This window comes from Cryptomeria japonica, unplaced genomic scaffold, assembly GCF_030272615.1.
Source record: "Cryptomeria japonica unplaced genomic scaffold, Sugi_1.0 HiC_scaffold_140, whole genome shotgun sequence".
NCBI classification, from domain to species: Eukaryota; Viridiplantae; Streptophyta; class Pinopsida; order Cupressales; family Cupressaceae; genus Cryptomeria; species Cryptomeria japonica.
In genome coordinates this window covers 107,501-122,500 of record NW_026728962.1, presented here as the reverse complement: position 1 = coordinate 122,500, position 15,000 = coordinate 107,501, and the positions used below count along the sequence as shown (strand labels likewise).

General features: G+C 59.4%; 1 non-coding gene across 1 annotated transcript; it reads left to right on the top strand.

Moving 5' to 3' along the window:
- The first annotated feature begins 11,961 nt into the window (after positions 1-11,961).
- On the top strand, positions 11,962-12,080 carry LOC131866316 (5S ribosomal RNA). The gene has a single exon (XR_009364936.1). It is a non-coding gene; the product is annotated as a 5S ribosomal RNA (ribosomal RNA).
- The last annotated feature ends 2,920 nt before the right edge of the window (positions 12,081-15,000 follow it).

Genomic DNA, 15,000 nt, shown 5'->3' with positions numbered 1-15,000 from the left:
TGGCAGAAATGCTAGTAACGTGCACTTCGGGACCAACGCATCACCGGAAGACAACCGCCAAACATCGAAAGAGTCGCGATGCTCCGCAACCTACGTGCAAAGCGGTCGCACACCGGGTAAGGGAGTGAGAGCCCCAAACATAGCTGGGCGAGGCGCTCACTCCGCTCTTTAATATCTCGTTAATACCGCCAAGGAAATGGCACAAGCACACACACACAAGCATCCTCGGAAGAGGACAGTTCGAGTGACAGGTCAAATCCAAGAGTTCCGAAGACTACCTCCAGGAACAATCGGGAACAAGACCGATTACAAGTCGTCGAGTCTGTTACTGGGCGAACACGAGATGCGCACAGGAAATCGATCAGCCCTCACAATGGCCCAAGGCCAGAGATCGGACTGCTACGATTTACCCCAACAATCATCGTGCCACTCTTCGCAGAGAGGTGATAGACGCCAACGAGCCCGCGCATAGCAATCGAGGTGTAAAAAGGGCGTTGAAGGCAGGAAGCCTGGACGAAAGAGGCTACGAGGTCACCTCGAAGCGGTCTAAGAATCGGGCGCACTTGGGGCGACTACCAGTGCCAACCCCTTATCCCGCGGTGCGTCCGACACACAGAAATTTCCAAGGCGGCCAAGGAGCCTCCCCGCATAGCAATCGGGGTGTGAGGTTACGGATGCAGCATTGATAGCAATCGAGGTGTGAGGCGAAGGATGCAGAAGTGAGAGCCGAGGGATGTAGCAGAGATAGCAATCGGGGTGTGTGATGCAGAAGAGATAGCAATCGAGGTGTGCGGTGGGAAGGGCCCAGCAGCCAGAATGCATGAAGCGACGGATGAAGCAGTGATGACAACCGGGCTGTGAGGAGAGGAGGGATGCAGCCAAGAAAGCAATCAGGGCTCGAGGCAAGGGATGCATCAAGGATAGCAATCATGTTGTGAGGCGAGATTCCAAAGGCTAAACGTGAGAGGCTGCAGGGTCGACTCAGAGAGGTCTATGCATGTGAGAGGCTGAAAGCAAGGTCGACTCGGAGCGGTCTATGCATCGGGCGCGCTTGGGGCGACTACCAGTGCCAACCCCTTATCCCGCGACGCGTCCGACAAAGAGAACGTTCCAAGGCGGCAGAGGAGGTTACCAGCCGAAGGATGCAGTAGCAATAACAGGTATAGTTCCGCGGCGGCCGAGAAGACTCACCGCATAGGAATCGGGATGCGAGGCGAGGGATGCGGCGGGAAGGCCCCGACGGCTAAACGGAAGAGGCTGCAGGGCCGCCTCGGAATGGTCCAAGCATCGGATGCGATTGGGACGACTACCAGTGCCAACCCCTTATCCCGCGATGCGTCCGATACACAGATAGTTCCAAGGCGGCCGAGGAGCCTCACCGCATATCAATCGGGGTGCGAGGCGAGGGATGGGGCGGGAAGGCCCCAACGGCTAGACGGAAGAGGCTTCAGGGCCACCTCGGAATGGTCCAAGCATCGGACGCGCTTGGGGCGACTGCCAGTGCCAACCCCTTATCCCGCGATGCGTCCGATACACAGATGGTTCCAAGGCGGCCGAGGAGCCTCACCGCATAGCAATCGGGGGTGCGAGGCGAGGGATGGGGCGGGAAGGCCCCAACGGCTAGACGGAAGAGGCTTCAGGGCCGCCTAGGAATGGTCCAAGCATCGGACACGCTTGGGGCGACTACCAGTGACAGCCCCCTATCCCGCGATGCGTCCGATACGAAGATGGTTCCAAGGCGGCCGAGGAGCCTCACCGCATAGCAATTGGGGTGCGAGGTGGGGGATGCGGCGAGATGGCCCCAACGGCTAGACGGAAGAGGCCACAGGGCCGCGTCGGAATAGTCCAAGCATCGGACGCGCTTGGGGCGACTACCAGTGACAACCCCTTATCCCGCGATGCGTCCGATACGAAGATAGTTCCAAGGCGGCCGAGGAGCCTCACCGCATAGCAATCGGGGTGCGAGGTGGGGGATGCGGCGAGATGGCCCCAACGGCTAGACGGAAGAGGCTGCAGGGCCGCCTCGGAATAGTCCAAGCATCGGACGCGCTTGGGGCCACTACCAGTGACAACCCCTTATCCCGCAATGCGTCCGATACGAAGATAGTTCCAAGGCGGCCGAAGAGCCTCACCGCATAGCAATCGGGGTGCGAGGTGGGGGATGCGGCGAGATGGCCCCAACGGCTAGACGGAAGAGGCCACAGGGCCGCCTCGGAATAGTCCAAGCATCGGACGCGCTTGGGGCGACTACCAGTGACAACCCCTTATCCCGCGATGCGTCCGATACGAAGATAGTTCCCAGGCGGCCGAGGAGCCTCACCGCATAGCAATCGGGGTGCGAGGCGAGGGATGCGGCGAGATGGCCCCAAAGGCTAGACGGAAGAGGCTGCAGGGCTGCCTCGGAATAGTCCAAGCATCGGACGCGCTTGGGGCGACTACCACTGCCAACCCCTTATCCCGCGATGCGTCCGATACACAGATAGTTCCGAGGCGGCCGAGGAGGTGGGGGATGCAGCGAGATGGCCCCAACGGCTAGACGGAAGAGGCTGCAGGGCCGCCTCGGAATAGTCCAAGCATCGGACGCGCTTGGGGCGACTACCAGTGACAACCCCTTATCCCGCGATGCGTCCGATACACAGATAGTTCCGAGGCGGCCAAGGAGCCTCACCGCATAGCAATCGTGGTGCGAGGTGGGGGATGCGGCGAGATGGCCCCAACGGCTAGACGGAAGAGGCTGCAGGGCCGCCTCGGAATGGTCCAAGCATCGGATGCGCTTGGGGCGACTACCACTGCCAACCCCTTATCCCGCGATGCGTCCGATACACAGATAGTTCCAAGGCGGCCGAGGAGCCTCACAGCATAGCAATCAGGGTGCGAGGCGAGGGATGCGGCGAGAAAGCCCCAACGGCTAGAGGGAAGAGGCTTCAGGTCCGCCTCGGAATGGTCCAAGCATCGGACGCGCTTGGGGCGACTACCAGTGACAACCCCTTATCCCGCGACGCGTCCGATACACAGATAGTTCCAAGGCGGCCGAGGAGCCTCACCGCATAGCAATCGGGGTGCGAGGCGAGGGATGCGGCGAGAAGGACCCAACGGCTACACGGAAGAGGCTTCGGGGCCGCCTCGGAATGGTCCAAGCATCAGACGCGCTTGGGGCGACTACCAGTGACAACCCCTTATCCCGCGACGCGTCCGATACACAGATAGTTCCAAGGCGGCCGAGGAGCCTCACCGCATAGCAATCGGGGTGCGAGGCGAGGGATGCGGCGAGAAGGACCCAACGGCTACACGGAAGAGGCTTCGGGGCCGCCTCGGAATGGTCCAAGCATCGGACGCGCTTGGGGCGACTACCAGTGACAACCCCTTATCCCGCGACGCGTCCGATACACAGATAGTTCCAAGGCGGCCGAGGAGCCTCACCGCATAGCAATCGGGGTGCGAGGCGAGGGATGCGGCGAGAAGGACCCAACGGCTAGACGGAAGAGGCTTCGGGTCCGCCTCGGAATGGTCCAAGCATCGGACGCGCTTGGGGCGACTACCAGTGACAACCCCTTATCCCGCGACGCGTCCGATACACAGATAGTTCCAAGGCGGCCGAGGAGCCTCACCGCATAGCAATCGGGGTGCGAGGCGAGGGATGCGGCGAGAAGGACCCAACGGCTAGACGGAAGAGGCTTCGGGTCCGCCTCGGAATGGTCCAAGCATCGGACGCGCTTGGGGCGACTACCAGTGACAACCCCTTATCCCGCGACGCGTCCGATACACAGATAGTTCCAAGGCGGCCGAGGAGCCTCACCGCATAGCAATCGGGGTGCGAGGCGAGGGATGCGGCGAGAAGGACCCAACGGCTAGACGGAAGAGGCTTCGGGTCCGCCTCGGAATGGTCCAAGCATCGGACGCGCTTGGGGCGACTACCAGTGACAACCCCTTATCCCGCGACGCGTCCGATACACAGATAGTTCCGAGGCGGCCGAGGAGCCTCACCGCATAGCAATCGGGGTGCGAGGCGAAGGATGCGGCGAGAAGGACCCAACGGCTAGACGGAAGAGGCTTCGGGTCCGCCTCGGAATGGTCTAAGCATCGGACGCGCTTGGGGCGACTACCAGTGACAACCCCTTATCCCGCGACGCGTCCGATACACAGATAGTTCCAAGGCGGCCGAGGAGCCTCACCGCATAGCAATCGGGGTGCGAGGCGAGGGATGCGGCGAGAAGGACCCAACGGCTAGACGGAAGAGGCTTCAGGGCCGCCTCGGAATGGTCCAAGCATCGGACGCGCTTGGGGCGACTACCAATGACAACCCCTTATCCCGCGACGCGTCCGATACACAGATAGTTCCGAGGCGGCCGAGGAGCCTCACCGCATAGCAATCGGGGTGCGAGGCGAGGGATGCGGCGAGAAGGACCCAACGGCTAGACGGAAGAGGCTTCAGGGCCGCCTCGGAATGGTCCAAGCATCGGACGCGCTTGGGGCGACTACCAGTGACAACCCCTTATCCCGCGACGCGTCCGATACACAGATAGTTCCGAGGCGGCCGAGGAGCCTCACCGCATAGCAATCGGGGTGCGAGGCGAGGGATGCGGCGAGAAGGACCCAACGGCTAGACGGAAGAGGCTTCAGGGCCGCCTCGGAATGGTCCAAGCATCGGACGCGCTTGGGGCGACTACCGTTGCCAACCCCTTATCCCGCGATGCGTCTGATACACAGATAGTTCCGAGGCGGCCGAGGAGCCTCACCGCATAGCAATCGGGTTGCGAGGCAGATTATTGGGAAGGGAACCCCCTGGGATGCGGCTCAAGCAGTGCCCAAAGGGACTGGAATGCGGAATCACATCGAGAGACCCAAATGCTATACGAGGGCTCAAATCGAATTATCGATTTGGCCACGACATGGACGCATCGGAACGACTACCTTTGCCGAACCACTCGCAATTGCATCCATACCGAAACCAATAGACATTTCCGTTAGAGCCCTCGCATAGCATTCGGGAATCTCGCATGCCCCTCTAAATCGACCAATGCTGGCGCTCAATGAAAATCCGAGCGCTACCACCGTTCGAGCGCCAGCATTGGTCGAGTTAGAGGGGCACGGGGGAGAATGCTCCAGTCAACACCTCCCCTATATAAGTTATTTGTCCGATTCTCGCACAACCGTAGTCTGCCTCGTCGAATCAAACAACGGTCCCAGATTCCGACTTCCGTTCCGTAGAGACCCAAAAGCTAGATGGAGGCTCGCAAGAAAGAGAGTCGGCGCATAGCAATCGGGTTTCTCGAACGTTTAGGGACCGAGCTCACTTGCGGATAGGGCAAAATCCGCCAAGCAACCCAAAAGCTAGACGGGGGCTCGAATCGAATCGCCTAGGCGGCCACAACAACGACGTGTTGGATCGACTACCAGTGCCAAACCATTCAGCAAGACTAGTCTGTGTCGAGGCCGGATAGAGATTCTCAGAGAGCGCCCGCATAGCATTTAGGAGACCTGCCGCGTCCCTCACACTCGACAAATGGTGGTGCACGTTTATAAATCCGAGCGATCCCAACCCTTTCAAGCACCAACATCGGTCGAGATAGAGGGGCACGGAGGGGGCTGCGTGAGACAACACAGTCCCCTATATAAGTTATTTGTCCGATTCTCACACATCCGAAGAATGGTCATCAAATCGGACAACAGCCCAAACTTCCGACTTCCGTCCCAGAAAGCCCAAGAGCTATCTAAAACGTTCATGGCCGGAACTCGATCGCGGCTATACCAGTCCGCCAAGCAACCCAAAAGCTAGACTGGAGCTCTAGTCGAATCACCTCTGTGGCCATTGCAAGGACGTGTTGGAGCGACTACCATTGCCGAACCATTCCGCAGGTCGAGTCCATACCAAGGCCGCATAGAGATTCACGATGAGCTCCTGCATAGCAATCAGGAGACTTGCCGTGTCCATCACAATCGATAAATCCTGGTGCAAGATTTTTGCATCCGAGCGCTCCAACCAGTCGAGCACCAGCATCAATCGACATAAACGGGCACGGGGGGAGGATGCTCGAGAACACTACCTCCCCTATATAAGTTATTTGTCCGATTCTCAAGCAGCCGAAGTCTGGTCATCGAATCGGGTCAAAGACCACAACTTCCGACTTTACCCACAATGCAAGTCATCGAATCGAACATCGGCCCCCGAGTCGGACTCCATGCGTATGTCAGGTCATCGGACCCAAATTCCGCCTTCCTGCGCATGGCGGGCCATCAATATCAACTCGGTCATCGGACCCAAACTCCGCCTTTTTGCGTATGGCACGCCTTCAAATCGGTCATCGGACCCAAATTCCGCCTTCCTGTGCATGGCGGGCCATCAACATCAACTCGGTCATCGGACCCAAATTCCGCCTTTCTGCGCATGGCACGCCATCAACTCGGTCATCGGACCCAAATTCCGCCTTCCTGCGCATGGCAGGTCATCGGACACAAATTCAGACCTCGCCAATATGCCTACGTATCGAATCGGTCATCGGACCCAACTTCCGACTTCATCCATACTGTAGGGTCTTTGAGGTTGGCGCGGTGCGCTCAACCCAGGGAGTCGACCCATCGAAGCATACACCTCCCCTATATAAGCTATTTGTCCGATTCCCACACCTGTGTAGTTTGCACCTCTGACCAGGACATCGACCCCAACTTCCGAACTCGACTGCAACGACGGCACCAGCGCCTTGGTGCGCACCTTGCGACGCACAGTCCCAACATTCGCCTTCCTGCACATGGCAGGTCATCGGACCCAAATTCCGACCTCGCGAGTATGCCTACATATCGAATCGGTCATCGGACCCAACTTCCGACTTCATCCATACCGTAGGGTCTTTGAGGTTGGCGCGGTGCGCTCAACCCGGGGAGTCGACCCAACGAAGCATACACCTCCCCTATATAAGCTATTTGTCCGATTCCCACACCTGTGTAGTTTGCACCTCCGATCAAGACATCGACCCCAACTTCCGAACTCGCCTCCAACGACCGAACCAGCGCCTTGGTGCGCACCTTGCAACGCACAGTGCCAACATTCGCCTTCCTGCACGTGGCAGGTCATCGGACCCAAATTCCGACCTCGCGAGTATGCCTACATATCGAATCGGTCATCGGACCCAACTTCCGACTTCATCCATACCGTAGGGTCTTTGAGGTTGGCGCGGTGCGCTCAACCCGGGGAGTCGACCCAACGAAGCATACACCTCCCCTATATAAGCTATTTGTCCGATTCCCACACCTGTGTAGCTTGCACCTCCGATCAGGACATCGACCCCAACTTCCGAACTCGACTAAAAAGACCGCACCAGCGCCTTGGTGTGCACCTTGCAACGCACAGTGTCAACATTCGCCTTCCTGCACATGGCAGGTCATCGGACCCAAATTCCGACCTCATGAGCATACCTACTAATCGAATTGGTCATCGGACCCAACTTCCGACTTCATCCATACCGTAGGGTCTTTGAGGTTGGCGCGGTGCGCTCAACCTGGGGAGTCGACCCATCGAAGCATACACCTCCCCTATATAAGCTATTTGTCCGATTCCGACACCTGTGTAGTTTGCACCTCCGCTCAGGACATCGACCCCAACTTCCGAACTCGCCTGCAACGACCGAACCAGCGCCTTGGTGCGCACCAAAAGTGCGCACTTTTGGAGGGCACTTTTGTGCGCTCCAAAGGTGCGCACTTTTGGAGGGCACTTTTCTGCGCTCCAAAGGTGCGCACTTTTGGAGGGCACTTTTTGGAGGGCACTTTTCTGCGCTCCAAAGGTGCGCACTTTTGGAGGGCACTTTTTGGAGGGCACTTTTCTGCGCTCCAAAGGTGCGCACTTTTGGAGGGCACTTTTTGGAGGGCACTTTTCTGCGCTCCAAAGGTGCGCACTTTTGGAGGGCACTTTTTGGAGGGCACTTTTCTGCGCTCCAAAGGTGCGCACTTTTGGAGGGCACTTTTTGGAGGGCACTTTTCTGCGCTCCAAAGGTGCGCACTTTTGGAGGGCACTTTTCTGCGCTCCAAAGGTGCGCACTTTTGGAGGGCACTTTTTGGAGGGCACTTTTCTGCGCTCCAAAGGTGCGCACTTTTGGAGGGCACTTTTTGGAGGGCACTTTTCTGCGCTCCAAAGGTGCGCACTTTTGGAGGGCACTTTTTGGAGGGCACTTTTCTGCGCTCCAAAGGTGCGCACTTTTGGAGGGCACTTTTGTGCACTCCAAAGGTGCGCACTTTTGGAGGGCACTTTTCCTGTGCTCCAAAGGTGCACACCTAGGTGAGCACCTTCGACCACACCTTGTAGCACACCAAACTCTGACTTTCGACTTCATCCGCAATGCAGGGTCTTTGAGGTTGGCGCAATGCGCACAACCAGGGGAGTCGACCCATCAAACCCAACACCTCCCCTATATAAGCTATTTGTCTGATTCTCATACATGCGTAGCCTGCAGGAGCAATTAGGACATCGACCCCAACTTTCGGCTTCTAAACGAAAACAAGGTCTTTGAGGTTGGTGTAATGCGAACAACTAGGGGAGTCAACCCATCAAACCCAACACCTCCCCTATATAAGCTATTTGTCTGATTCTCATACATGTGTAGTCTACAGGAGCAATTAGGACATCGACCCCAACTTTTGACTTCTTAACGAAAACAAGGTCTTTGAGGTTGACGTAATGCGCACAACCAGGGGAGTCGACCCATCAAACCCAACACCTCCCCTATATAAGCTATTTGTCCGATTCTCATACATGTGTAGCCTGCAGGAGCCATTAGGACATTGACCCCAACTTTTGACTTCTTAACGAAAACAAGGTCTTTGAGGTTGGCGTAATGCGCACAACCAAGGGAGTTGACCCATCAAACCCAACACCTCCCCTATATAAGCTATTTGTCTGATTCTCATACATGTGTAGCCTGCAACAACGATTAGGACATCCACCCCAACTTCTGAATTCGTCTGCGTTGACCGCACCAAAGGTGCACGCCTTGGTGCTCACCAAAATCCGACTTCCGACTTCTTCTGCTATGCGGGGTCTTTGAGGTTGGCGCAGTGCGCACAACCAGGGGAGTCAACCCACCGAATGCAACACCTCCCCTATATAAGCTATTTGTCTGATTCTCATACATGCGTAGACTGCAGCAATGATTAGGACATCCACCCCAACTTTTGACTTCTTAAACAAGACAGGGTCTTTGAAGTTGGTGCAGTGCACACAACCAGGGGAGTCGACCCATCAAACGCAACACCTCCCCTATATAAAGCTATTTGTCCGATTCTCATACGTGTAGTCTGCAGCAGCGATTAGGACATCGACCCCAACTTCCGAATTCGTTTGCATTGACCGCACCAAAGGTGCACGCCTTGGTGTGCACCCTGGAGTGCACTTTGGTGCTCACCTCGGTGCACACTTTGGTGTGCACCTCGGTGTGCACCAAAGGTGCGCACCTTGGAGCGCACCAAAGGTGTACACTTTGGAGCGCACCACATAGGGTCTTTGAGAGGTTGGCGCAGTGCGCACACCAAGGTGGGTGTTGAGGTGCGTGCCGAGGTGGGTGGGTGCTAGGGTGCGCTCCATGGTGGGTGCCAGGGTGGGTGCGTGCTAGGGTGGATTCCAAAGAGGGTCATAGGGTGGGTGCCAAGGTGGGTTGGTGATATAGTGGGTTCAAAGGTGGGTACTAGGGTGGGTTCCAAGGTGGGTCACAAGTTGGGTGCCAGGATGCGTGGGTGTTAGGTTGGGTGCCAAGGTGGGCTCCTGCGTGGGTGGGTGCTAGGGTGGGTTTCAAGGTGGACGCGAGGGCGGGTGCCAAGGTGGGTAACAAGTTGGGTGTTAGGATGGGTGAGTGCTAGAGTGGGTGCCAAGGTGGGTGGGTGCTAAGGTGGATGCCAAGGTGGTTCACAGGGTGGGTGGGTTCTAGGGTGAGTTCCAAGGTGGGTCACAGGTTCAGTGCTAGGGTGGGTGTCAAGGCGGGTGTCGAGGTGCCTGGGTGCTAGGGTGTGGATGCCAATGTGGGTCATAGGGTGGGTACTAGGGTGGGCTGCAATGTGGGTGCCAAGGTGGGTAACATGCTCGGTGGGTTCTAAATTGGGTGCCAGGGTGGGTGTGCACCCACCTTGCCCGAGGTGGGTGCCAAGGTGCCAGTGTGGGTGGGTGCTAAGGTGGATGCCAAGGTGGGTGAGAAGGTGGGTGATAGGTTGAGTGGTAGGATGGGTGGGTGCCAAGATGGGTCACAGGGTGGGTGCAAGGGTGGGTAGGTGCTAGGGTTGGTGTCAGGGTGGGTGGGTGCTAGGTTGGGTTCCAAGGTGGGTGCGAGGGTGAGTGTCAAGGTGGGTCACAGGTTAGGTGCTAGGATGGGTGAGTGCTAGGGTGCAAAGGTGCCAGGGTGGGTGCTAGGATGGGTCGATGCTAGGGTGAGTGGCAAGGTGGGTCCACAAGTGTCAAGGTGGGTGCCGAGGTGGGTGCCAAGTCGGCGACTGCTATGGTGGATGCCAAGGTGGGTCACGGGGTGGGTGCCAAGTTGCTAGGTTGGGTTCCAAGGTGGGTGCCAACGTGGGTGCTAGGGTGCGTGGGTTAAAGGGTGTGTCACAACGTGGGTGCCAGGATGGGTGCGCACCCACACTGGCCAAGACGGGTGCGGGTGCAAGGTTGGGTTCCAAGCCCGGTCACAGGCTGGGTGCTAGGATGGGTGGGTGCCAAGGTGGGCACCAGGGTGGGTGCACCCACCCTGGCCAAGGTGGGTCACGGGGTGGGTCCTAGGGTGGGTAACGGGGTGGGTACTAAGGTGCGTGCCAAGGTGGGTCATAGGGTGGGTGCCAAGGTGGGCACCAGGGTGGGTGTGCACCAACCCTAGCCAGGGTAGGTCACGGGGTGGTTGTCGGGGTGGGCGTCAAGGAGCCAAGGTGGGTGGCAAGTAGCCAAGTTGCGTGCCAAGGTGGGTGTCGGGGTGGGTGCCAAGGATCCAAGGTGGGTGCCAAGGAACCAAGGTGGGTGTCTGGGTGGGTGCCGAGGTGGGAGCCAGGGTGGGTCCCAAGGTGAGTGCAAAGGTGGGTGCCAGGGTCAAGGTGAGTGCCAATGTGGGTTCCAAGGTGCCAGGGTCAGGGTGAGTGCCAATGTGGGTTCAAAGGTGCTAAGTTGGGTGCGAGGTTGGGTGCGAGGGTGGGTGGGTGCCAAGGTGTGCTAGGTGGAAGCCCGGGTGGGTCGGCATCCCATGGGTGTCGAGTTGGGTGCCTGATGGGTGCTTCTTGTCAAGTTTTAGTCGTCGGGACTCATTTCGAGCCTTAGAGGTCGTTTCTTGTCCGGTTGCCCTGTCTTCGACCTGGGAACCCAATTTTGGTCCTCGGGTCCCATTTTTTTTTGTCTCGCATCCCACTTTTGGCCTGTGGCCTTTTCGGGGTCGATTCTCGTTTTGGGCATCAGAGCATGTTTCTTCTCCTAAAACCCAATATTTGTTTATTAAGTCTCGGAACACATTTTTGTTCTCGTGGACCCATCATGGGTCTTGGAACGCATTTGTGGTCCTTGGGTCCCATTTTGCATCCCGAAACTTGTGTTTTGGTGCTTGATCCCTATTTTGGGTGCCCACCTTGCACCAAGTGCGCACCCGGGGCAAACCGAGCGCCTTGGTGCACCAGGGCAAGATCGAGCGTGCACCCGAGGCGCCCCGAACATGCACCAAGGTGCACTCGGCCCACATGTGAGCGCAGGTCGTTGCGCCCGAGGTGGTGTGTGGGCACCGCGTTGCAGATGGGACACTGCACGCACACGACGCCCCCTCCAGGTGCACGCACGTAGGCTGGGCCGGGTGCACACCCGACGCCCTAGCAAGGTGCGCGCACCCGGGCAGGGCTCACACTTGGCGAACGGGGCGCACTTCGCGAGGGAGGGTGTGCACCTCGACGGGGGTGGGTGGCCGGGGTGGATTCGCACGTGGGTCGCGGTTTGCTAAGTACACACTGCGACAAGCTCATAACGGGTGCGATCATACCAGCGTTAGTGCACCGGATCCCATCAGAACTCCGCAGTTAAGCGCGCTTGGGCCGGAGTAGTACTGGGATGGGTGACCTCCCGGGAAGTCCCGGTGTTGCACCCTTTTTTAGTTTTTCGCCGGGCGTCGCAATGCTATTTGAATAAACCTTTTGCCCGTTTGCGTTCTCGTCGGGGCCGGGCCGGGCCGGGGTGCGCTGCCCGCACTACCGCGCGCGCGGGGGCGACACCGAGCGCGCACCCGAGGCGCCCCGAGCACACAGGCCACGGTGCAACCCGGGCGTTGTGCGCGCACCCCGGTGCGCCCGAGGTGCTGCGCGCGCACCCAGGTGAAATCGGTGTGCACCTCGGCCAGTGCGCGCTCGGTCGAGTCGCGCACGTTGGCCAAGGTGCACGGTGATGTTTCTTACTCTAAGGTTCCGCACCAGACGCCCGGGACAGGTGAGCGAAGCTGGGCGGGGCCGGGTGCGCGGCCGGGGCAGGTGCACGCAGCTGGAGAGAGCTTTGGAGCACACTTCGGAGCGCACCAATGATGCGCTCCATTCAAAAGTTTCCTGAAAAGGCAAAAAAAGTTGAGATTATAGAATTTCCCACTTGAGAGATTGTAAAAAAAAAAAATTTAAAATGAAGGAAACGCGGGTGCCAAGGTGTGCGCAGCCCAGCCAAGGTGTGCGCACCAAGGCGCCCACCCTGGCGAAGGTGCACGCAAGGTGCGCACCCGAGGCAAACCGGACAATTAACCCAACTTTCGACTTCGCGCGCACCTTGGAGCGCACTTCGGAGCGCTCCTTGGTGCGCACCAATCTTGGGCACCTCGGAGTGCACCATGGCGCCCACCAAGGTGCGCACCCGGGGCAAACCGAGCTCCGACTTCGTGCGCACCTTGGAGCGCACGAAAGGTGCGCACCATGGCGCCCACCAAGGTGCGCAGCCCAGCCAAGGCGTGCGCATCAAGGTGCGCACCCTGGCGAAGGTGCGCACCCGGGGCAAACCGAGCTCCGACTTCGTGCGCACCTTGGAGCGCACAAAAGGTGCGCAACCCAGCCAAGGTGTGCGCACCCCGGTCAAACCGAGCTCCGAATCGTGCGCACCAGAGGTGCACGCCATCGTGCGCACCTTGGAGCACACTTCGGAGCCCTCCTTGGTGCGCGCCGATGTTGCGCACCTCGGAGCGCACCCGGGGAAAACAATGCAATTAACCCGACTTTCGACTTCGTGGGCACCTCGGAGCGCTCTCGGGTTCGCACCTCGGAGCACACCGAGGTGCGCACCTTTGATGCGCTGCCTTCACCAATTTCCAGAAAAGGCAAGAAAACATTGAGAAGGTGTGCGCACCGAGGTGCCCACCCTGGCGAAGGTGCACGCGAGGTGCGCACCCGGGGCAAACCGGGCTCCGACTTCGTGCACGCCGCACCTTGGAGCACACTTCGGAGCGCTCCTTGGTGCGCACCAGGGCGCGCAACCCAGCCGAGGTGCCCACCCCGGCGAAGGTGCACGCGAGGTGCGCACCCGGGGCAAACCGGGCTCCGACTTCGTGCACGCCATGGTGCCCACCGCGGCGAAGGTGCACGCGAGGTGCGCACCCGGGGCAAACCGGGCTCCGACTTCGTGCACGCCGCACCTTGGAGCACACTTCGGAGCGCTCCTTGGTGCGCACCATGGTGCCCACCAGGGCGCGCAACCCCGCCGAAGGTGCACGCGAGGTGCGCACCCGGGGCAAACCGGGCTCCGACTTCGTGCACGCCGCACCTTGGAGCACACTTCGGAGCGCTCCTTGGTGCGCACCATGGTGCCCACCAGGGCGCGCAACCCCGCCGAAGGTGCACGCGAGGTGCGCACCCGGGGCAAACCGGGCTCCGACTTCGTGCACGCCATGGTGCGCACCGCGGCGAAGGTGCGCACCCGGGGCAAACCGGGCTCCGACTTCGTGCACGCCGCACCTTGGAGCACACTTCGGAGCGCTCCTTGGTGCGCACCAGGGCGCGCAACCCAGCCGAGGTGCCCACCCCGGCGAAGGTGCACGCGAGGTGCGTACCCGGGGCAAACCGGGCTCCGACTTCGTGCACGCCGCACCTTGGAGCACACTTCGGAGCGCTCCTTGGTGCGCACCATGGTGCCCACCAGGCCGCGCAACCCAGCCAAGGTGTGCGCACCAAGGTGCACGCGAGGTGCGCACCCGGGGCAAACCGGGGTCCGACTTCGTGCACGCCGCACCTTGGAGCACACATCGGGGCGCTCCCGGGTTCGCACCGGCGTTGCGCACCGTGGTGGGCACCTCGGAGCACACCAAGGTGGGCAGCGAGGTGCGCACCTTTGATGCGATGCCTTCACTAATTTCCATAAAAGGCAAAAAAAAAACGAGATTTTAAAATTTCCGTTTTGAAAGATAGTGAGAAAAAGGGAATGCTGGTGCCATCTTGAGCCCGCCCTGGTGCGCAGCCCAGCCAAGGTGTGCGCACCAAGGTGCCCACCCTGGCGAAGGTGCGCGCCCGGGCAATTAACCCAACTTCCAACTTCGCGCGCGCCAGGGTGGGAGCGCACCCAACAACCGGGCCTGGGAAGAGCCAATGCGAGAAACCCCACCAAACGCTCTGACAAAAAAAGAGGGGGCGCTCCAGTAACCCCGCTTCGGAGCGCACCCTGGGCAAACCCAGCCAAGGTGCCCACCCCGGCCAAGGTGCAGGCGAGGTGCGCACCCGGGGCAAACCGGGCTCCGACAACGTGCACGCCGCACCTTGGAGCACACTTCGTAGCGCTCCCGGGTGCGCACCTCAGAGCACACCAAGGTGGGCAGCGAGGTGCGCACCTTTGATGCGCTGCCTTCACTAATTTCCAGAAAAGGCAAAAAAAAAAGGAGATTTTAAAATTTCCGTTTTGAAAGATAGTGAAAAAAACGGAACGCGCGTGCCATCTTGAGCCCGCCCTGGTGCGCAGCCCAGGTAAGGTGCCCACCCTGGCAAAGGTGCGCACCCGGGCAATTAACCCTACTTCCGACTTCGTGCGCGCCAGGGTGGCAACCGGGCCTC